This window comes from Bos javanicus, chromosome 23 (genome assembly GCF_032452875.1).
Source record: "Bos javanicus breed banteng chromosome 23, ARS-OSU_banteng_1.0, whole genome shotgun sequence".
In the NCBI taxonomy this organism is placed as follows: Eukaryota; Metazoa; Chordata; class Mammalia; order Artiodactyla; family Bovidae; genus Bos; species Bos javanicus.
In genome coordinates this window covers 25,090,474-25,113,733 of record NC_083890.1, presented here as the reverse complement: position 1 = coordinate 25,113,733, position 23,260 = coordinate 25,090,474, and positions in this window count along the sequence as shown.

The following is a 23,260-nucleotide window of genomic DNA, read 5'->3' as shown; positions in this document are numbered from 1 at the left end:
GTATGAGTGTAACCTAAACTTTCTCCTCGAGGTATGACTTTGTATACTTATCTTATTCCTTATCACTGAGTCGCAGGGCAGGATTTAGTTTTCAGGGCAGACCCAGGGCCGGCGTGTCCATGGCCCTGATAGCTCACTCATCCATCACTGTCCTCCATCCTGCAGAACAAGCACTCTTAAACTTTCAGGGTTCCTTTTCTTCCTGCAAATTTTGAAGCAAAGTTTTGTTTCTGTTTTTGTCTGCCTCTAATGCTGGGACCCCAGGAGGTGGGGCAACAGCCCTCCTCTCCAATCTTCACACCTCATCCTGCACCCACCCGTCCAAGGAGCGCCTCTCACGCGGGCCTTGCTGACCACTCCCCCCCCACCCTACCTGGGACCTGGGCCTCAAATTTCCATGTCAGGGTGGAACAAGCGTGTAAATATTTACAATTTTTATACCTGCGGTAAGACAAGAAGGGTAGCTAATGCTGTTTTATATGGTGATGCAGGTATATATTTTGATAACAGCAATTACAGGCTCAGTATTGTAAGCAGTCAGAGAAGGCAATGGCACCCCACTCCAGTACTCTTGCCTGGAAAATCCCATGCATGGAGGAGCCTGGTAGGCTGCAGTCCATGGGGTCGCTAAGAGTCTGACACGACTGAGCGACTTCACTTTCAATTTTCACTTTCATGCATTGGAGCAGGAAATGGCAACCCACTCCAGTGTTCTTGCCTGGAGAATCCCAGGGATGGGGGAGCCTGGAGGGCTGCCGTCTCAGGGGTCACACAGAGTCGGACACGACTGAAGCGACTTAGCAGCAGCAGCAGCATTGTAAGCAGTACGGTAGGCCACTGCCCGCTGCAGGCTTGTTAACTCAGAAAGAACTGAACTAAAGCGATTTTATAACAACAACAACAAAAATGGTTAAAACAGTAAATGTTATGCTACGTGTATTTTACAAGTTTTTTTAAATGGGAAAAATAAAGGCGCTTCAGTGCATTGTAAGTGTGTAAATCCATTAGCATGTCCAGAATTGAAATCAGAAGTGGGGACTTCCCTAGTGGTCCAGTGGTTAAAAATCTGCCTTGCAATGCAGAAGACACAAGTTCGATCTCTGATCAGGGAACTAAGATCCCACATGCCAAGGAGATCTGAGTCTGAGCACCACAGCTAGAGAGTTTACGCACCACAGCAGAGATCTCTCATGCTGCAGCTAAGACGCACTGCAGCCAAATAAGTAAATAATTTAAAGTATCAGAAAAGAATTTTTAAAAAATCAGATGCTCGTGCTTCTACGGCCTTACACATCTGCCACACAAGAGCAGGCGTTCAGTCTACTTGTCAGGCTGGTTGAATTGCCATGAATTTCTACATATCAACTTGCAAGTGATTTCAGTGAATTATTCTCAAGATTGAAGATTTCTGGATGAAGTTTGAAGGCATTATAAGAAAGATACTTTCTCACAAGTATTCAGTGGGTTTCTCAGAGGTTACATGGCAGATGGTTTTGTAACAGTCTGAATGTGGGAGCAGAAATCAGGTGGCCAGCTTCAAAAGTTACTAAGTTTCAAGTATTAGAAAAAAGGAAAGAGTTACAGGGACTCACTTTTAAAATGAGTCCATTTCAGCAAGTCCTGTTTCCAGACTTCTAAATGACTGAGATGGGGGGTAAACGTCAGCCCTTCCATTAGCCAGGACCTTGGGCAATTGTCTGGGCCAGTCTGTGTCTTCAGGCAGCTAAGATACCATCATCCCATTTTGCAGATGTAGCAATCCTTGTGCCCAGAGAGGCAAAGAAATTTGTGTCAAGCCACACACAAAGTGTGTGGTCTGTGTCCAGGACTCAGGGGTCCCGTCTTTCTGAACCTGTACTTATTTCTGCTCTATCGTGCTCTGCTTTACGTAACTTCTCTGTTTGCCCACCACATTCTAGAGTGAAAATATTGTGTGTGTGTCAGTTGCTCAGTCGTGTCCGACTCTTTGAGACCCCATGGACTGTAGCCCACCAGGCTCCTCTGTCCATGGAATTCTCCAGGCAAGAATACTGGAGTGGGTTGCCATGCCCTTCTCCAGGGGATCTTCCAGACCTAAGGATTGAACCCAGGTCTTCCACATTGCAAGCAGATTCTTTCCTGCAATGTTTGACTACCTGGGAAGGTGAAAATGTTATCCTTTCTAATTATTGTGTAAAAAAGTCTTTGGGTGTCCCAGGCTGTTGCTTATCTGAGAAAAGGTGGATGGTTATCTGGATTCAGAGACTAAAGACAAGAATCTGAGTCTGTGATGTTGCATGAATTGGTTAACCTCTCTGAATCTGATTCCTTATCTGTTAAAATACATGCTCAATTCAAAGTGTTTTTGTCAAGTGGGATTTGTTGGTGCATGTATTTTTTATAGCATAAAGAAAAAGGGTTTTCAAAGAGTGGTCCAGAAAGACCTGGGGGTTTCCCAGGAAGGGTTCAAAGAACAAAACTATTTTCACGATAAAACTAAGCTCTTACTTGCCTTTCTTCACTGAAAATTTCTCACAAGTATTCAGTGGGGTTCTCAGAGGTTACATGGCAGTTGGTTTTGTAACAGCCTGAATGTGGGAGCAGAAATCAGGTGGCCAGCTGTCTTCGATTAGGTTAGATAGTAAAGACCCTTGCAAAAAATGGTAACTTTGTGATTGTGATTCTCCTCAATTTTTTGTTTTGAATATACAGTTATTTTCATGAAAATGTTATTTCTGTTAAAATACAATGAGTTATTCAACGGACATCACCAATTCAATGGACATGAATTTGGGCAAACTTCAGGAGATGGTGAGGGACAGGGAAGCCTGGCCTGCTGCAATCCCTGGGGTCTCAAAGAGTTGAACATGACTTGGCAACTGAATAACAACACAACATAATGCGTTATTACTGTTAATTGAGATGAATTAATAAATATTTCAAAATTTTTTCAGTTCTAATTTTAATATGATCAATCTGACAGACATAGCCACATACACAAAAGCTCTTTAAAATTTTTTTAAATTTTATTTGGAGGATAATTGTTTTACAATGTTAGTTTCTGCTGTGCGACAACATGAATCAGCTATAAATACATATATATCCCCTCTGTCTTGAACCTCCGTCCTACCAGTACCTCTCCACCCCACCCCTCTGGGATATCACAGAGCACAAAGCTGAGCATGAAAGCTCTTTGAGGGTCTCAATTTTTCAGAATGAAAAATGTCCTGAGATCCAAAATTCTGAGAACTATTACTACAAAGTCCCGTAGAAATAGTAGAATTTTTACTTTATATCATTGGCCTTTAAAGAAAATAATGTATCACATGATAAAAAGGATGCATTCCTTTGATGGAAAATTTAGAGAATTATAGATAAATATGAAGAAGGAAATGGTATCAATAATTCCATAATACAAAGAACTGTTATCATTTCTTTTTTTGCACTTTTCTCATCATCCTTTAATTGTGAATATCTAACCTGTGATTTTGCCAGGCTTCAGAGTTTAAATTGGGGGGCTCGAAGAGTTTTAGGCGGTTATTTGCTGGCCCTCGGACCCACCTGCAGGATCTCGATTCCACCCCAATCATCTGGTTTCTTCAAGGGGTGTCTTGTGTGTTCTGATTACTGACTCTTGGGTTATCATCTGTCCATCTTATCCTTCCTCTCTTGTTCTACCCGCATTGGAGCTGGGGCAGCTAAGATCCACACAACCCACCACCTCCTTCCAGTGTCTTCATTTTCTCGGGGTGCCCTGCCTGATATGGCAGGAACTCTGGGGACACAGAAGCAGGGCACTGAGCCCGCTGGAATTGGTCCTGGATGCCGAAAAGCCTTGCTGTGAGCGAGGCCTCCCTCCTCCAATAGTGTATGTCCTAAGGGCAGTTGATGAAGTACAGTTTTCCTAAAAGTATCTTTTTCCTCAACATCTCCTTTAAAAAAAAAAATGTTTTTTGGGGGTGTTTTTCTTGATGTGGACCATTTTTAAGGTCTTTATGGAATTTGTTACAATATTGTTTTTGTTTTATGTTTTGGGTTTTAGCCATGAGGCACGTAGAGTCTTAGCTCCCCAGCTAGGAATCAAACCTGCAGCCCCTGCCTTAGAAGGGGAAGTCAACCACTAAAGCCAGGAAAGTCCTGTCATCTTCTCCCTTTAACTCCTGCTCACTTCCTAGTCCTGAGCTGGGAGCCCATGGAGAGTTAGAGGTAGGGCAGTTCACACAGTGCTTACTGAATGTCACCAGAAACAGTTTCCCTGAGGTGCTCAGGGTTCAGAACTTTAAAGCTTAGCATTTTATAGCAACACTTCTCAAACTTTTGGGTCTCAGGACCACTTTTCTTAAAAATTAATGAAACCCTCAAAGAGCTTATGTGTATGTGTATCTATCAATATTTACCATTTTAGAAATTATTAGGCTGGTGCAAAAATAATTATGGTTTCAGACCCTGAATTTTAAATCATAAATAGGCTCAAATACATCTCTATTAATCAAAATAGGAACCATTGCAATCAATACATTTTTGCCAATGAGAAATGTTTATTTACTCCTGTAGCATAAAAAGCTGTGCTTCGGGATTTGACAACCACTTGGAAATCATTTCTGCGTCCTGCTGATTGTGGAAGCAGTTTCTCTGCCAAAAGTTGTGGAGATGCTTAAAGAAGTGGTAGTCAGTTGGTGAGAGGTCAGGTGAATATAGCAGATGAGGCAAAACTTTGTAGCAAAATTTGTTCAACTTTTGAAGTGTTGGTTGCACAATGAGCGGTGAGGCCTTGCAGTTTTTGACGCATCTCATCTATCTGCTGAGCATACTTCTCAGATGTTATGGTTTCTCTGGGACTCAGAAAGCTGTAGTGGATCAGAGGGGCAGCAGACCACCAAACAGTGACCGTGACTTATTTTTGGTGCAAATTTTGGCTTTGGGAAGTGCTTTGGAGCTTCTCCTCCATCCAACCAATGAGCTGGTCATCACTGATTGTCGTATAAAATCCATTTTTGTTGCACAACACAATCTAATCAAGGAATGGTTCGTTGTTGTTACGTAGAATAAGTGAAGATGACACTTCAAAACAAGAATCTTTTTGGTTTGTGGTCACTTGATGAGGCACCCACTCACTGCGCTTTTCCACATTTCCAATGTGCTTCAGATGCCAAACAACCATGGAATGGGTGATGCTGAATTCTCGGGAAACTTCTTGTGTAGTTGTATGTGGATCAGCTTCGGTGATCCTCTCAGTTGGTTGTTGTCAACTTCCAATGGCTGGCCACTGTGCTCCTCATCTCCAAGGTTCTAGTCTCCTTTGCAAAACTTCTTGAATTACCAGTCCACTGTACGTTCATTAGCAGCTCCTGGGCCAAATGCATTGTTGGTGTTACGAGTTGTCTCTGCTGCTTTATGACCCAACTTTAAACTCCAGTAAGAAAATCTCTCAAATTTGCTTTTTTGTCTAACATCATTTCCATAATCTAAAATACGTATAAAATAAATAGCAAGCAATAATTCATTATAAAAAACATAAAGCAAGAAGTGTGCATTAAAATGATATATAATGTAACCACATTTATTTAAGAAAGTATCCCAATATCAAATGGCAAAGTTCAGCAATGCAAAACTGAAATTACTTGAGCACCAACCTAATAAAGCAGAGATAATTTTGAAATATTTACTAATTTATCCAAAATAACAGTAACAACTCATTACATTTTAACAGAAATCTTATTTTGTGAAAATAAACTTAAAACCATGTTTTTCTGAACAGAACTATAAAACCTTTATTTTTTGTGAAAAAAGTGTGGTACCTCATCCCTTCATGGAAATGGTGGAATCATGTCCCTGCTTTGTTTAATCTGTGGTTCTTAAATTATTTTTTTTAAGTTGATGTTAATTTCCTAACTTGCAAAACTGTTGATGAAACAGAATAGTTTTCTCAGTCTTGTCATTACCCACAATGTTATCAGCCTGTAGGGCATCCCACTTCTCTTGCCTTTGAGACAAAAGCACAATAAAATATTTATAGGCATTTGGAAACAATCCACCACTATGAATTGGAGAGCTTGTTTGGTTTTGATTTTTTCTATTTGGAAGGGGATTAACATTGGGTTTGTGCTTGTGATTTATATATATATATATATATATATATGTTATTGTTTCTATTGGCAAAACAGTTCTCAAGCCTCATAGTTTAGTAAATATTTAAAAATTTCATAATGTTTTCCAAAAAGCACCATAACAGCCAACTATGGTTCTAAGCAGCTGACCGTGTTTGTCTTGTCTGCCCAGAGATTGGAAAGAGATGCTAAGCCTTTTCTTTCTCAGAAGAGATACAGCGCAGAATCTGCTTTAAGATGATGCAGGTTCTCTTTAGAACTGAGGTACTTAGACAGAACTGGGAGAAATCACAAATGGCTTAAAGGTTGAGAAACCCTAAAGGAAAAACCCAAAGTTCAGTTTTATGCAGCACAGAAAGTGATCGCTGAGAGGTCCCTCGGTCACCTGCTTGAAAGTTTCGTGTGTTACCTAAGTGTCTCGTTGGGTGGATGATGGCTGTTCTCTATGTCCTGCATGTTGACTCAGGTGAGACATTACCAAGCATTTTCTGATTTTAAGGGGTATCAGGTAAGTGCCTTTGGGTACTCACCTTTAGAAGCATAAATAAAAAGGAGAGTGGTTTATTTTGAAGTCTGGGCTAAGTTCAGGCTTACTTAGATGGGAGACGTGTTAGTAGATCTCTAATAATTGCAAGTTGGAGCCATTCACCTCTGAGGGGAAAGAGTGTAGATAGTCTCGAGGATCACGTAATTGGGAAGGAGAGGTTGGAGCTGGCTTCAGGCTTGTCTGTGCCCAGGTGTCTCTCCTCTCCCTTTGCCTGCCTCTCTCTTCTGCTTCTTGCTCCCTTGGTTGTTTCATCTCTCAGACCTGTTATATGGCCACACATGTGGCCACAGCAACTCTGAGGTCAGGCTTGCAATTTGGCATCTGAAATGAAAAAACAATACATCTACCTCTGATTTGGAAAATTCCAGGGAAGAACTGCATAAGTCAGACTGGGTCCCATGCCAGAAGGGACAGAAAATTCTGATAAACAGCCTTGGGGGAGGAAAGAAATGTTCTTTAAAATGACGAGGTAAGGAAGCAGTGGAATCTTTTTTTTAAAAACTGTTTAAACTTTTTGGCCACACCATGGAGCATGTGGGATCTGAGTTCCCCTACAAGGGATTGAACTTTCATCCCCTGCCTTGGAAACATGGAGTCTTAACCACTGGACCACCATTGAAGTCCCAAGAAGCTGTGGAATCTTGATGCCAGGAGTGGCTGGGGTGTCAGACAGGCTTACTCTGTCAGGAAGGGAATGTCTTTTAATGTCCTTCTTCTCTGATTGATTTCTTCTGTGACCAGGGTCAGTTTGCTGATGCTAAGAGATTGGTTACTTAACAATCTTATAAAGATCAAGTTACTTAACATTTCTGTGCCTATTTGCTCCTAGCAATATAGCTTAATGATACTGTATCTCAGGAGGTAGCTGTGAAGATTACAGAATAACATCTGCCTCCCAGGGATGCTCTAAGGACCAGTGTTTAGCATGGCCCCTGATATATAGTAAGTGTTTCGTCAAGGAAAGCTGTCATGATTACTGTTGTTATCGGTAACAATGCCAGAGATCCAATTAGGAGAGTTTGGGCAAGACTGTGGGGTATGGCCTTAAGAAAGCAGAAATGTCATCACTCATCTGGGACACATGGTCAGAGCTCAACCCGAGTGTGGAGACGGAGCACCTCAATTCATTCAGTTCACCCTGTGTCAGAATAGGGCTGGTTTTGTGGACAAGGATGGATCTGCTGTTGAGGCTGGAATTCCAGTAGATCTTTCTGTAAAGAGGAAGAGAGTAGAAGATACCAGCTTCACCTTGAGGGAGCTAGCAACTTAGTGGGGAGCCAGAACCAACACTCATGAACAGTTAAAGCAACAATATGTACAGTAGTATTATGATCGTGCAAAGTAAGACCTGCATTTGGTGATGTATGTAGGAAAACAACAGTCTGAAGTGACATGGGCAACATATAACCTGTGGGAGCCTCCAGGAACTTGGGAACATGAGGTGATTTTGTTTTTTTAAGATTATGAATTTGGGACTTCCCTGGTGGTACAGTGGTTAAGACACTGAGCTTCTACTGTGGGGAGAATGAGTTCAGTCCCTGGTCAGGAAATTAAAATTCCCCATGCTGCATAGCTCTGTCAAAAAATAGGAGAAGAGAGATTATGATTTTTTTTTTGTTACTAAGGGTAAAAAGTGCTGGTTTAAAGTGATGTAAGACAGCTTACAACCCAGAAGTGTTCTGGAATACCACTGAAGTGAGAAATCCTGTGTTGTAGATCTGTTGTGGGAAGGTATAACAGGTGGCATTTGGGGAGCTCCTGAGGGTTGGGTGGGGTGTAGCTGTATGGAGGGGAGAAGACACCCTAGCGAGGAACCCTGAGCAACTGGATGATCATGGCATGTGCAATTATCACCTTATTTCCTCTCAGCTCTACATCCACTCCTCATCCTGCTTACTGGTTCTGGAGCTAGACCCCAGAACATTTCTCTTTGGCCAGCTGGCACAATGCCAGGCTTTGTCATGCTACAGCTGTTTGGGGGATGGAGAAAGATCCTGACCAAAGAGGGTCTACAAAGAGCACACCAAGATTAACCAAATAAAATATAAGAAAACCATGCAGGGTCTTAAGTCCAGAGGGGGAAGAATTTCTTAATGAACTGAAAGCCTAATGAAATATCTTTCCAACATTGCCAAAGGTATCCCAGGGCATAACACAGCCGGTGAGGCTGCCCCAGCATCTTGCCTTCCAGCTTACTGATTCCTTCCTCTGATGACCTGGACCTTCCTCCAGGTACTGACTTCTCAGCAGGCTGAGCACACATACTCCTCATACCATTTTACCTTGCCGGTGGTGTCGCCACTATCTAGGGCTAAGTCTTATTCCTTGACACCTTCAAATGGTTTGTCCTTCAAAAGGCTGATCAGGCATCCTGTTGGTGGAAGAAGATTCCCCTGAGTCTCCTCCCTCCAGCTTAGTACCTTCCCCTCTACATCCTTCCAGACTACTTCTTTTCCATGCATCTTGTTATCTTAAGCTCAGTGTCTGCTCATCTTTTCCACTTCTACACTTCTTCAGGGCTTTAATGCTTCCTTGCTTATCTGCAGAGACTAGCAGACTGCTTGGGACACAGCAGGTGAGCTGAACCAATGTGGGCTGCACCCTGGCTGCTTAGGACACTTTTGAAGAAAGGATTATATTATTCTTTGCAGTTAAAACACTCAGAATTCATGGGGCAACCTTGTTAGGGGCAGGATGGCATTTTAGTGATTTTAGTAGCTTGGGAGGTGTTGGCTAACCAACATCTTGTCATTGTTGTTCAGCTGCTAAACATCTATTCCAATGAATTCCATCACTATGACATATCTTGCTGGTTGTCTGTCTTCTCTCTTTTGTACACATGCCGAGGTAAATGGTGAAGGAATTAGAATTCTACCGTTACTCAGTCTGCCTTGGGCCCAAACTTTGAAATTACAAGAAAGAAAACATCTGGACTTCCTCATGAGAATCTTAGCAATGTCCATTTCTGTTAAAACGCCTTTTTGACATAAACAAGGGGAATGTTCATAAGCGTACCATAGAATATTCATCACATTGCTGGCATTCTGTGAAGAATTGGGGCTGGGTAAGTGGCTCCCGGGTCACTCTTACCTATCCCAAGCTGAGAGCATCTAGATTTTGATTGGATTATTGCCAGAGCTCATTAGCATAGTGTACCTTGACCTGGATTAGGGAACAGCAGTCTCTGCGTAGAAAATGACCAGAACTTGCTGGGACCTGAATCAGAGAGGAGATTTTTCTGAAGCAGTTTTGTCTACATCTCCAGAAGTCAGAGGTGAGGAAACCATTATAAAGTTTCAGTTGTAAGATAAATAAATTATGGGGATATAATATACAGCATTAAAAATATAGTCAATAATTTTGTAATAATTGTATGGTAACAGATAGTAGCTTGTCTTTGCATGATGACAATGTGTGTTACACTTGAGGCTAATCTAATATTGTAAGTCAATTTATATATTAAAAAAAATGTAACAAAGCCAGAAATCCTAAGGAGAGACAAATGTAAGGGCGGCGACAATGGTCACCGCATTTCTACAGGGTTTTCATTTGTTCCGCTTGGTCTTCTGTGGAAATGGTGAGACATGAACACAGTTTGGCCCAAGTTGCTTTGAAAAAAGAGTCTGGACAAATGTTTTTTAATCCTGAGGAAAACGGAATTTGCTTGTTTATGTTTCAAAGACTGCAAACCATCTTTTCTTCTTCCTTGCGTTTTAGTGTTAGCTCTCAGAGAAATATTAAGCTCATGTTCATTTGGCAAAAATTCATATCAGAAAAAAATCGGAAAAGCAAGGTAGTTTTTCTGCACAAGATTTTTTATTTCCTTTTCCTTAATTTAAAAACAAAAGAATTATATTGACATTGCTTAGGCTTAAGGCAAAATCTTCTACTCTTTTGAAATGTGAATCTTGTTATTCTAATATACTTGTTTTTAAAGTCTGAATTAAAGTCAATCTGTGGCATCATTTATTCTGTAACTTAGGGTTTCTTTCCCAAACAGAATTTGCTTTACACTCAATGGATATTTAATCTTGCACATCAGTGTTTGAATTGGGAGTACTGAAGTTTCATCTTTTTGGATGACTAGGTTGTAGGTGAGTGTGGGTAGGTATGTTAGGGAGGGAAAAGACTCCTATTAACTTGTTACTTAGTGGCCAAGAGCTTCATTTACACGCTCAGGTCACAGTCATCTGTATCTATGCACTTTACTTCAGTACATCTCAGTGACTGCCAAGTGTTAGGGTTACATAAAGCTAAATTACTGAGGAACAGAGTACATGGGACTCTACGATTGAGATTATTTAACTTGTGGTTTGAGTGACTCTTAAGTGGTTCTGTGTAACATCATTATGGCTCTAGAGCACCAAGGCACGGAAATGTCACACATGTAAACATGTCTTACTTCATATTCTACTAGCAAGCACATGTCATCTCAAAATGATTTCCCCACCCCCCCCTCCCAGAGTTGAACACTTTAAATATCTTTCCTTCTTTTTACTTTTTTGGGGGGAGGGGAGGGTAAGTTCCTTTTATAGACATGAATTTGAGCAAACTTCGGGAGATGATGGAAGACAGAGGAGCCTGGTGTGCTACAGTCCAAGGGGTTGCAAAGAGTTGGACACAACTGAGCCACCGAACAACAAATCCCCTTAAACCAATTATAATTAGAAACTAGTATTTCTTGTGTGGAGGGGGTGGGATACAATTTGCACAAACATTTTTTAATACCTACTGCCGGGGTCCAGCCCCGGTGGATCCAGGGAATTCGAAGTGGGGATGGCGTCGGCGAGGATCAGGAAACAATTGCTTAATTAAACGTTAATTAAGGATATAAAGAGTGGTTAAATAAGGATAGCTCAGTGAGGAAATTCAGTGGAGAAAAGAGGCTGAACAATTTAATGAAAGTAAGATCAGACAGAATTTTCTTGTGGCGAGCAGGGAAGAGTGAGATTGCTGAAGTCAGAAAGTCTTGAAGGGTGCTTCGGATTAAACAACGGTGAGAAACACTATTTTAGAGCAGTAGTCCTCAGTTTTTCCCTCCGGGAGATATTTGGCAATGTCTGGAGATACGGTTGGTGGTCAACAAGGAGGGGTGGGTTGCTGCCAACACCTAATGGGCAGAGACCAAAGGATGCTGTTAAGTATCCTCCAATCCAAGCCCCACAACAAAGATTATAAAACAGGTTTTCAATGTCAATAGTGCCAAGGTTTTAGAGGAATCTGATAATCATTTGAGAATATTTGAAGATATAAAATATATGAGTGAAGTCGCTCAGTCGTGTCCGACTCTTTGTGACCCCGTGGACTGTAGCCTACCACACTCCTCCGTCCATGGGATTCTCTAGGCAAGAGTACTGGAGTGGGTTGCCATTTCCTTCTCCAATATATAAAATATATGCCGGATTATTAATCTCTATGGGAATTTAAATTTTAAAAAGACTTCTAGACACATCTGGCTGTGATGTTCCCCTCTTGTAACACACACACAGGGTAGCTAATTTTGAAGGTGTATCCATGGAAACAACTCCAAGCCAGGTATCCCTCCCTCCCCAACCCGATACATGGAGGAAAAGGTCCTAACCATTGGCTACAGGTGACCATGGTACTTATAGAGGCCTTTGCACTTGGGGCTAGCAACCAGGAAGGTAGCCCAAATCTGAGGGTGAAAGTGATGTTCTTCCGCATGGTCAAGCTTTACTCCAGCAGGCTCACTAATGGCTCCTACATTTTGTTTTTGTTTGTATGTTGGTACTTCCCAAAATATCAGTGAAACAGTCTTTTCTGGCAGACAAGCGCTGGTATTTTTAATGATATTTTCTTCTGAATTCCTTTTCTTAAAAGTCATTTTCAACTGGCGGATAACTGTTTTACAGAGTTGTCCTGGTTTTAGCCATACAACAATGCAAATCAGTCCCAAGTATACCTATGTCCTCTTCCTCTTGAACCTCCCTCCCCTCCCCCTCCACCCAAGAGCACTGATTTTTATCTCTTTAATGATCAGTATCATTGTCATTTATTTTTTAGTGTTGGAAAGCAGTCTCCTGGTCTAAACTGCTTGGGTGGACTGATCCAACTGTAAAAGCCTTTGAGAGCAAAATTCTCAAGTGCTTCTAGAGCAGCTGGATAGACGGAAACCTGTGGGTGACCTGACTTCATCATGGAACCTGAGAACGCGGATTCTGCAGACAAAGAACTAAGCTGGGATATTAATGATATGAAGCTGCCTCAGGTATGTACTTGTTCTCATGCTGTGCTCAGCATTTGGCTGTGAAGCCTTGAACGTAACTTGCCAAGACCTGGAAGGAACTTGGTGAGGGTCCCAGCTGAATAAATGCCTCTCCTACGGAGTTTCGTTTGGACATCCAATCAAGGACTTTTTTAATGTATATGACTTTGATGTATTTATTTTTGGCTGTGCCGGGTCTTCGTTGATGCATGGGCTTTTCTCTAGTTGCGGTGCCCAGGTGTCTCATTTTGGTGGCTTCTCTTGTTGCAGAGCACAGGCTCTAGGGCACCAGGCTTCAGTAGTTGCAGCTCCCAAGCTCCAGAGCACAGGCTTGATACTGGTGGTGCACAGGCTTAGCTGCTCTGTGGCACGAGGGATCGTCCTGGACCAGGGATGGAACCTGTGTCTCCTGCATTGGCAGGCAGATTCTTCACACTGAGTCACCAGGGAAGCCTCTGACTGAGGACTTTTAAGAGGAAATTCCTAAATCCATGATTTGAGAAGGCCCTCACAGACCAGACTCCCCTGGTTACAGACTGAAGCAAAGAAAGTGTTATTTCCCCTGCCTTTCGTAGTTGTTTTGGTTCCAATGCCACCCGCCTGGCTAGCTGGTAGAATGAAATCCATGATAATGTGTCTGTAGATTGACTCTCTGTAACACACGAGCTCCCATACAAACTTATTTGCTGGGAGTAATGGGTTTAACCTAAATCTGTCTTTGGGATGTCCCGGTGAGAGTTCTCTTCTAGAACTTCTGTGACTACTACACGGTCTGCGCACGTGGGGCTACTCTCCAGCTAACAGAGCGGCTTCCATTTCATGTTTTCTTTGCCTTCTTTGCCTTCATCTTTGGCAATGACATTTTAAAGTTTTTTTTATTTTGTTTATTTTTGGCTGCACTGGGTCTACCTTGCTTTGCGCGGACTTTCTCTAGTTACTGCAAGCCGGGGCTACGTTTCATTGCAGGGCTCGGGCCTCTCATTACAGTGGCTTCTCTTGTGGAGCACCGGCTCTAAGCACACAGGCTTCTGTAGTTGCAGCACACGGGCTTAGTTGTTCTGTGGAATCTTCCCAGACCAAGGATTGATCCCATGTCCCCTCCATCGACAGGCGGATTCCCGTCTACTGTGCCACCAGGGAAGGCCTGGCAACTGGCATTTTAAACTCTTAATTTGGTGGAAAACAGTTGTTTTATCTTTTTTTTTTTTTTTTTGCTGAGCCACATGGCTTGTGAGATCTTAGTTCCCCAACTGGGAACTGAATCCCAGGTCACAGCAGTGAAAGCATTGAGTCTTAACCACAGGACCACCAGGCAATTTCCAACATTAGTTGTTTAAAACTGCTTTCCTTGACTCCACGTTTTGGTCTTTCTTCCAGTGAAGAAGGTTTTCACTGGAAGTCATTGGGAAAGGTGCCTGGGAAAGCTAAGATGAGACTGCCAGAACCATCTAGTGGAAGGTCACGCTCATTTGCCTGATTCTGGGGAATGAGAAATTTGAATTATCCCAAGCAGAGGAGAGGGAATGGAGATTCCACAGTTATTGTTGGTTTTTTTTCCAGTAGTTTTGATTTATACTCATTCCAGATTTCACTCTAAAGAAGGCTTCCAGATCATTCCAAATTTCACTCTAGTGAAGTGCTTCTTTTTATGTTTCCTCTTAAACTTCCTCCCCCATTCTCTCCTGGTAGGTTTTGGAAGAGCTAGGAAGCACTAATATGCCTTACTTGCCATTCATTTAAGGATGGCTAAATATACCACAGCTAAATCATGCAAATATCTATTTTAAGGGTTTGTGTTTATAGTTGCTTGTAATTGGTTTGTAACAGTTGTAGCTGTTTTAGGGGAAACTTTAAGGTAAATTTTAATCACTGCTGTCTCAGAGACCCATAATCCTAATTCGTGATTGCAGGGCCCAAATAGAGAAACTGGACATCTTCAAAAACAAGAGTTGAAGGAAGCAGGTATATAGATGATTTCGCAAATTCCCATCCTAGAGCGGGACCTTTAATGGGGTCTAAGAACACTGTGCTAACATGTATTTTTTCTAGGGCAGAGGATTCATATCATTCATCAAATCTATAGACAAAAGAAAGAACCATGTCCCTGGAGGGGATCTCAGGGTTCATAAAGGTTCATGTTCCAACATGAATTTTCCAAAACTTAAGCCTTCTCAGATACCAGAGACATTTACAAGAAAAGTCCACATTCAATTCTGGAAATGTACCATTTTTAGTTTGTAGAAAAACTTTGGTTGCTCATGGAAATAGATAAGTGTTCTTCAGTTTGTTAAATATGCCAGGGAAATGATTAAAAGAGCAAATGGTGCCTTAGTATTTTGGAGAAGGAAATGGCAACCCACTCCAGTATTCTTGCCTGGAAAACCCCATGGACAGAGGAGTCTGGTGGGCCACAGTCCATGGGGCTGCAAAGAGTCAGACACGACTGAAGTGACCAAGCACGCACGCACATTTTCTGAGCAGAGTCGACATAGTCCTTATCTGGATTTATGGGGCTGTGGAATCGTACCAAGACCCAGCTGAGGCGAAAAATAGAAGGTGTTGAAGCCAAACACAGTAGATTTTACATTTTGAGAGTGTTTCTGAAGGCAGACCAGTGTATGATGAGAAGCACAAGGCTAGGAGACCAGGCCTAGGCTTTGAATTCCAGTCTTGCCTCCTTTTACCTGTAGAACTTCATAGAGTGGTTTAGCATTTCTGAGGTCCCCTTTCCTCTTCTGATAATGAAGTTGTTGCACTAAGTAGTCTCTTCCGGACTATTAGTTCTAACAGTCGAGGATCTGGTGACTCGAGATTCAGAAGGTGGCCTGTGCCCTCGGACAGGGACGGGGTGCCAAGCACAGGGCCTGGCACTTACTAAACAAGAAAGGACAAGTATGAAATCCATGAATGAGTGGGTCCGTGGCTTATCATCTGGGTGACTCTAAACAAATCCGTTTTCTTGTTTTCATTATCTCCTCTGTAAAAGTAAAATAGTAATTCTTCATATACCTTGCTTGAATCTCTAAGTTGTTTAGAGCAGATGTGTTCTCAAAATGTGTTCTGTAGTGTGTAAGTTACAAGGAATTTTAATGGATGTTATGAAGGAAGGAAAGCAGGACTAAGTTCAACCAAGTTAAGCCAATTTCTTCTTTTTTTTTCCCCATGCCATGCATCACGTGGAATCTTAGTTTTGAATGCATGCCCCCTGCAGTGGAGATGCAGAGTCCTAACCACTGGAGGATTCCCTAAGCCAATCTCTCTGCTGCAGACACAGTGTTTTTCTTACTGCATTATGGCTCTCCCAAGAGGAGGCTGTGTTGGCAATATCGCCCTAACTTATTTTTGACCACAAAGCTCTCTCTGTTTTTCCATGGAGCCCCTTAGGCAATGAGTGGTCCTCAGACCATCTGTTTGAGCATTAAAAAAAATGTTTCAAAGAATTCCATCTATAATAGCAATCACTGGCTTACTACTATTATACATTTCCCCAATTTCATTCTCTGTCCCCCCATACAAAGAACTTATAGTTTATTTTTCATATTTGCATGTTCTTGCCACGATTCCTACAAATTCCTGCAACTTGTAGATAAATTTCTTTCTTATTAATCCACTCACTTGCTTCAAGTTTCAAGATGGTTACCTGAGTTCTTGTTGCATCTTCTGGTCCTGGAAACTCCAAAGGCCCTTTCTACATCACAGATCAAGATCTATGAATTAATTTTTGGCAATAGTGAACGATGACATCCTCATCAGGACATCAGAGATTTTTGATGTCAATGGGATGTGTCAAATACCACTGGATGCAGAGGCTGTTACCCCATGTTAACTTTCATGGAAGGACTCATGATTTGGGCCAGTGGAACAAGATCAGTGTCGGAACAGAGAATCAATGCCATATAAAAAAAATGCCAGAGGCACTGAAGGAGGGCTTATATAATTTAGCATGACTCTGATATGTCTACAGCTGTATTACCCTGAACGCGCCCCATCTCATCTGATCTCAGAAGCTAAGCAGTGTCAGGCCTGGTTAGTACTTGGATGGAAGACTGACTGGGAATACTGAGTACTGTAGGCTTTGGCTTCCCTGGTGGCTCAGACAGTAAAGAACCTGCCTGCAATACAGAAGACTCAGGTTTGATCCCTGGGTTGGAACGATCTCCTGGAGAAGGAAATGGCAACCCACTCCAGTATTCTTGCCTGGGAAATCCCATGGACAGAGGGGCCTGGCGGGCTCCAGTCCACAGGGATCGTAAAGAGTCTGACCCGACTGAGCGACTAACACTTTCACTTACTTTCAGGCATGGGGATAAAGGCTGAGCATTTGGCAAAAGGGCTCTCTCTGGACAAGTATATTGTAAAAGGTGAGAGGATTAGGTCAGATGAAGATAAGACAAACAAGGCAAAGTAGAGCACTTTGAAGTTCAAAGGCTCCCTACAGGGGATCCATGCACAGGCATTCAGTAAGGAGATCTGGGAGACAAGCGGCCTGAAAGGTGGTTTGGAGGCAGGATTGTTTCATGTGTCCTCCTCCCTTCTTTCAGCTGCATGTTTGTCTTTATAAATCTTCCTGGAACTCATTTCTGATCACTTGTCTAACTTGTGGTTAATTTGATACCACTTCTACTTTATCCAGCCTCCACGGAGTCAGCCCAGAACTGCAGGCGCTTAACTTACTCAAAACCATCATTGATAAATGCCTCTTTATTCCAGTCCAACATAATACACTGATTTTGTTTTCCTTTTCTATTCCCTTAAACTACTTTGGAAGTTCAAATATAATTGCTGTAGGGTTTGCTTGATCCAAGCCGCAAAAGTCTGGGTTGGGTTAGTCTTAACCTCTGTTAAAAATGCTCACCACATGGTTCATTGGGCTTCCCAGGTGGCACTCATGGTAAAGAACCTGCCTTCCAATTGCAGGAGGTGTAAGAGATGCAGGTTTTATCCCTGGGCTGGGAAGATGTCCTGGAGGAGGGCATGGCAACCCACTCCAGTATTCTTGCCTGGAGAATCCTATGGACAGAAAAGCCTGGCGGGCTACTGTCCATAGGGTCACAAAAAGTCTGACACGACTGAAGCGACTTAGCATGTACATACATGGTTCATTACAAGGATGCTTCTCATTAACATTGATTGTAATACTTGAGGGCCTTGAATGATGAAGAAATCTCTTTCTTTTTTTTCTGGTTGAAAATCGGGAAGAAAACCAACTCGTTTTTCTTCTCAATAGTACCCACTGAACAGGGAGACGGGAGCGGTTGCTCTGCTCCCTGCACCTGCCAGATTCTCTGAGCAGAAGCACAAGGTATTGCAATAGCCCCACAGCAGACAAACACCCCGAATCATTTTGTTCCTTGAATATGAGCAGTTTGCCGATTAAACCCACAAGCAAAGCCACACGGAGCTATTAACTCACACAATTCCAAGGTTTAAATATACTTTTTGTAGAGAAAATCTTAAACTATACATAGGCTAAACATAAATACAGGGCCACCTGAAGCCTGGAGAATCAACCCCAACGAGGCAATGTCTCTGATGAGTTCGTTCCTGGACCATGGTTTTGACAAGCATTATTTCCTTTGCCTCAGTCTTCTGGGCAAAAGTGAATCTCTGAGCTCCTTCTGTGAATTTGTGTGGATACATGTAATCAGAACAAGCTAGTTATAATCAGATGTATCTTGGTGCTAGGGAGCTAAGGGGTAAATACGAGTCTGCATTTCTGGTGAATTATTATCTGACTGCATGGTCAGGTCACCTTGCTGTTGGTCTGGCGGGGACACTCGTGACTTCGTCCTCTTTGCCTGGCATTCTCCTTGTTCTCAGTGTCATTTGAACTCCCTGGGACATCTCCACATGTATGGACCCCGTGGTCATTGGGTCCCCCCACTTTGGAGGCCAGACTTCTTCTGCTGCCCTCTGCTTCTGGGGTGGTGGGGATGGCAGCAGAGACTCTCGTTGGGTGCCTGCCAGGAGGTCCCTTGCTTAGCCGCATGGAATTGGGAAGGAAAGGGAGAAAAGAAAAGGTAGAGGGTGACAGAATTTGAAAGCTGGGGCACTCTGTCCCACCTTAGTGTTGTCCAAGCAAATATGGAAGTTTTTGACCTGCATCTTGACCTTTAATAAAGGTAGGAAATTGCAAGATTACCCAAAGGCAGTAATGCTTAAGTTAACTCAAAAGCATTTAGTCGAATTGAATTTCTATCTTTGAAAACATTTGGGGTTGGGTTTCCAGTTGGTTCAGAGAGGTAAGTTCCCAAAAGGTTGAAGGTAAATCAAAATGCTGGATACATTTTTTTTTCTGTGCTCCATAGGTAATATCTAATTTTTCCCTCTCTCTGATTTATTTAAACATGTATCTGTTTGCTAACCCTGTTTTATTTGGAAACATTTACTTATGAGGAATTTATAAGCTATTCTTATTAAGGAAAACCTGGCAGATAATTGTTTTACACTAGAGTGGATTATATCCCAAGGGAAAATCATTTTTAATATAATAGCATGCTAATATCAATATTTTTGATATCTCATTTCAGAATTTTGATTTTAGCTCATTAGTTTTATGTAACAGTGTATATTTCTTAAGATACCCATTAAAACTTCAAGTAGTTAAATAAATGAGAATGAGGAAAGAATGATAGGTGCTATCATTGCACAGCCTCAAAGATTTTGAGTGACTTAGAAGACTAAGTCTCTTAGGGACAAAAATTACATACAGAAATCACAGAAATATTCATTAAACCACCAATGATATTACCCACAATATAATACAATATAAATTTGTTATATTTATATGTTGGAAACCTTAAGAATATTCCCTTTAAATTGTAAACTTCTTAACCAAGAGGGAAAACAAAGAGTTACTCATGAAAATTTAGAAATAAAAATAAACAGAAGATCTGAAAAGAGGGAAATGTTTTGTGAGGAATTGTTAAACAAGATTAAGAAATAATCGTTCTTCCTTTTGGCATCCCACTCCAGTGTTTTTGCCTGGAAAATCCCATGGACGGGGTAGCCTGGTGGGCTGCAGTCCATGGGGTCGCTGAGGGTCGGACATGACTGAGCGACTTCACTTTCACTTTTCACTTTCATGCGTTGGAGAAAGAAATGGCAACCCACTCCAGTGTTCTTGCCTGGAGAATCCCAGGGACGGGGGAGCCTGGTGGGCTGCGGTCTACAGGGTCGCATAGAGTCGGACACGACTGAAGCGACTTAGCAGCAGCAGCCTTAAATTTTAGTAGATTTTCAGAGTTCCCTATCATTCATTTGATACCTGGATTCCTTTGCATCACTGGAATCTGGGTTTTCTCATATTTGCAATGTCAAAAAATGTCAGAAATCCCGCAAAAGTCCAAGTCACAAGATTGGTCATATGTAAATAGCCAAGAAAATATCTTGACGTAAATACTCTTGCTCCTGGTATTTTTCTTGAGATTGTACGTTGTCAAACTTATTACTGGCTTATTAATGGAATTGGAAAACTAAGGTACCGGTGGAGGAGCTGATGGAAAAAAAAGCTTAACATACCGTGGAATGCAGAATAAACCATGTGGGCTTTAGAACGAACCTCAACAATATTAAAGTAATCGAAAACACAGAGTGTGTTCAACTACAGTGGATCCAAACCAGACAATAATAACAAAAGACAACAGGAAATTCTGTAAATACATGGAAACTAAACAATGTATTTCTAAATAATTCATCAAAGAGGAAACCTCATAGGGAAGCGAAAACATGGATTAAACTGAGAGAGAAAGAAAAGGCAGTTCAGAGTGCTTCTTGCTCCACTGGCAGGGAGTCCTTGCTTTAACTGGAGTATTTGAATTGCTCTCACAAACACTGTAGGTTCCTTCTGGTTTGTGGGGTCTATGCCATTGACCAGACTGAAGGGGCCCCTCACCTTTATTTTATTTATTTTAAAAAAAAAGTATTTATGTATTTACTTGGCTGCACTGGGTCTTATTTGCATCTTCGTTGAAGCATGGGACCTCTTAGTAGCAGTATGTAGGACCGAGTTCCCCAACCGGGGTTTGAATCCAGACCCCTTGCAGTGAGAGCTTGGCATCTTAGGCACTGGACCGCCAGGGAAGTCCCATCCCTCACCTTTAAATCACGGAAATCTCAGCTTTCCTTCAAGACCACCTGTTCTTGTTTCTGCTGCCTTGACATCTGTGCTTTGTATTGGAATAATTCAAATCCACTGGTAGATTTCTGCAGCCCAGATTGTTACAGGTCCACATTTTAACGTTTTAACCTACCTTGTTATTACTTGAGAAGATAAAATGTTATGCTTTTGGCGGCATGTCTGAGGCAGAAGAGAGCACTGTTTAGAGCTTTGGATCAGAAGGAAGAGAAGAGAAGGTGGGTGGAGGAAGCAGGAGGGGCGGAGGGGGCTGCCTCTGGGGGCTGCCCGAGGCTGTGTGTTGAATTAATACCACTCAGATTTACCAGAGAAGCTGGAGGGAGAACTGGAGAACACAGCTCACTCAGCATCTTGGCCCAGCTGGGCCTCTTTCCTAGAAACTAGACGCAGTCGCCTTTGGAGAGGGGAACCCCACCCCGAGACACCACCTCCTTTCCCCTGCCCTTCTGGAGCAGCGTCCCCTTTCCTCACCACTGGACGGCACAGCGGAGCTATCGTTGCACTGTTCTGAGAGAGAAGCTCAAACCCAGGAGCTGTGCCCACGAAGCTTTGGTTTTATAGGGGCCTGGACTCCTGTCTTACATTTGGCTAAACAAGGTTTAAAGTGTCAAGTGACTTCTCTGGGGGTCATCTCCTAAAAGCTGCTGGCCCTCACACCCAGTGGCTGGTGTGTGTTGCCCAAGATCAGAAGACTAACAGCTAACACTGATGTGGAACTTGCTGTGTGCCAGGTACTGGCTTTATTTTTTATTGATGTATAGTAGATTTGCCACGTTGCTTTAGTTTCTGGTATACAGCAAAGTGATTCAGTTATACATTTATCAATATATATTCTTTTCCATATTCCTTTCCATTACGGTTTATTACAGGAAATCAAATAGACGTCCCTGTGCTATACAGTAAGACCTTTTTTTTTTTCTTTTTAGTATATTTTACATATATAGTAGTTTGCATCTGCTAACTCCAAACTCCTAATTTAGCCCTCTCTGCTTTCCTCTTTGGTAAGCATAAGTTTGTTTTCTATGTCTGTGACTTTATTTTTATTTCGTAGATAAATTCGTTTGTATCATTAAAATTTTTTTTTCCTTTTTTTTCCCCCTGCTGCACACAACTTTCAGGATCCTAGTTTCTTGACCAGGGAATGAGCCCAGGGCCTCAGCAATGAAAGCACAGAGTCCTAACCACTGGACCACAAGTCAATTCCCTGTATCTTTTTTTTTTTTTTAGATTCTACATATAAGCGATATGATATTTGTCTTTTTTTTACTTGCTTCAACTTAGTATGATCATCTCTAGGTCCATCCACGCTGCCGCAAATGGTGTTATTTCATTCCTTTTCATGGCTGAATATTCCATGATATGTATGTACTACAACTTCTTTATCCATCCATCTGTCAGTGGACACTGAGGTTGCTTCCATGTCTTGGCTGCTGTGAGTAGCAAGCACTATTTTGAATGTTCTGTGTATGGTAACCTGTTCAGTCTTCAAACATCCCTGTCGGGCAGGTACTCGCACGGCCCCCATCTCACAGAGCAGAAAGTGGAGCCCTGCGCAGGAAGGAACCCTCTCAGGGTAAGGCCCGCACCCTGGCCGAGTGCCTCCACAAGCTGTGCTCCTGCTAGCAGTGGACAAGCTCTCTGTGAAGGGCCAGATAGTAAACAGTTTAGGTTTTGTGGGTCATACAGTCTTGACTGCACCTACTGGACTCTGTCATGGTGTGTAAACGTCTTCACAGACAACACATATGAATGAACATGGCTGGATTCCAATAAAACTTTATTTACGAAAACAGGCACTGGGGACATTCCTGGTGGTCCAGTGGCTAAGACTCTGTGCTCCCACAGCAGGGGCTTGGGTTCGATCCCTGGTCAGGAAACTAGATCCCACATACTGCAACTAAGAGTTCACATGTCAAAACTAAGACCTGATGCAGCCAAATAAATAAATATATTTAAAAAAAAAAGACACTGGACTGGATTTGGCCCATGGTCCTAGCTTGCAGATCCTAGCTCTTCACTGTTAATTAGTACTACCTCTCATGTACATAAAACCTCTCATTTTTATTTCCTCAGACCCATTTCAATCTCCATGAAATTCCATACAAATGACAACTATCATTAATAATATAAAACTTAGTTTACAACACATCTGCTTTTCCAAGTACTTTTGTGGAGAGTGTTTTATCAATATCCCCATTTAAGAGAAGAACAAAATGAGGCTTCAGAGACAGCTGCCTACCCAGAATCGCATGTTACAAAGTTCT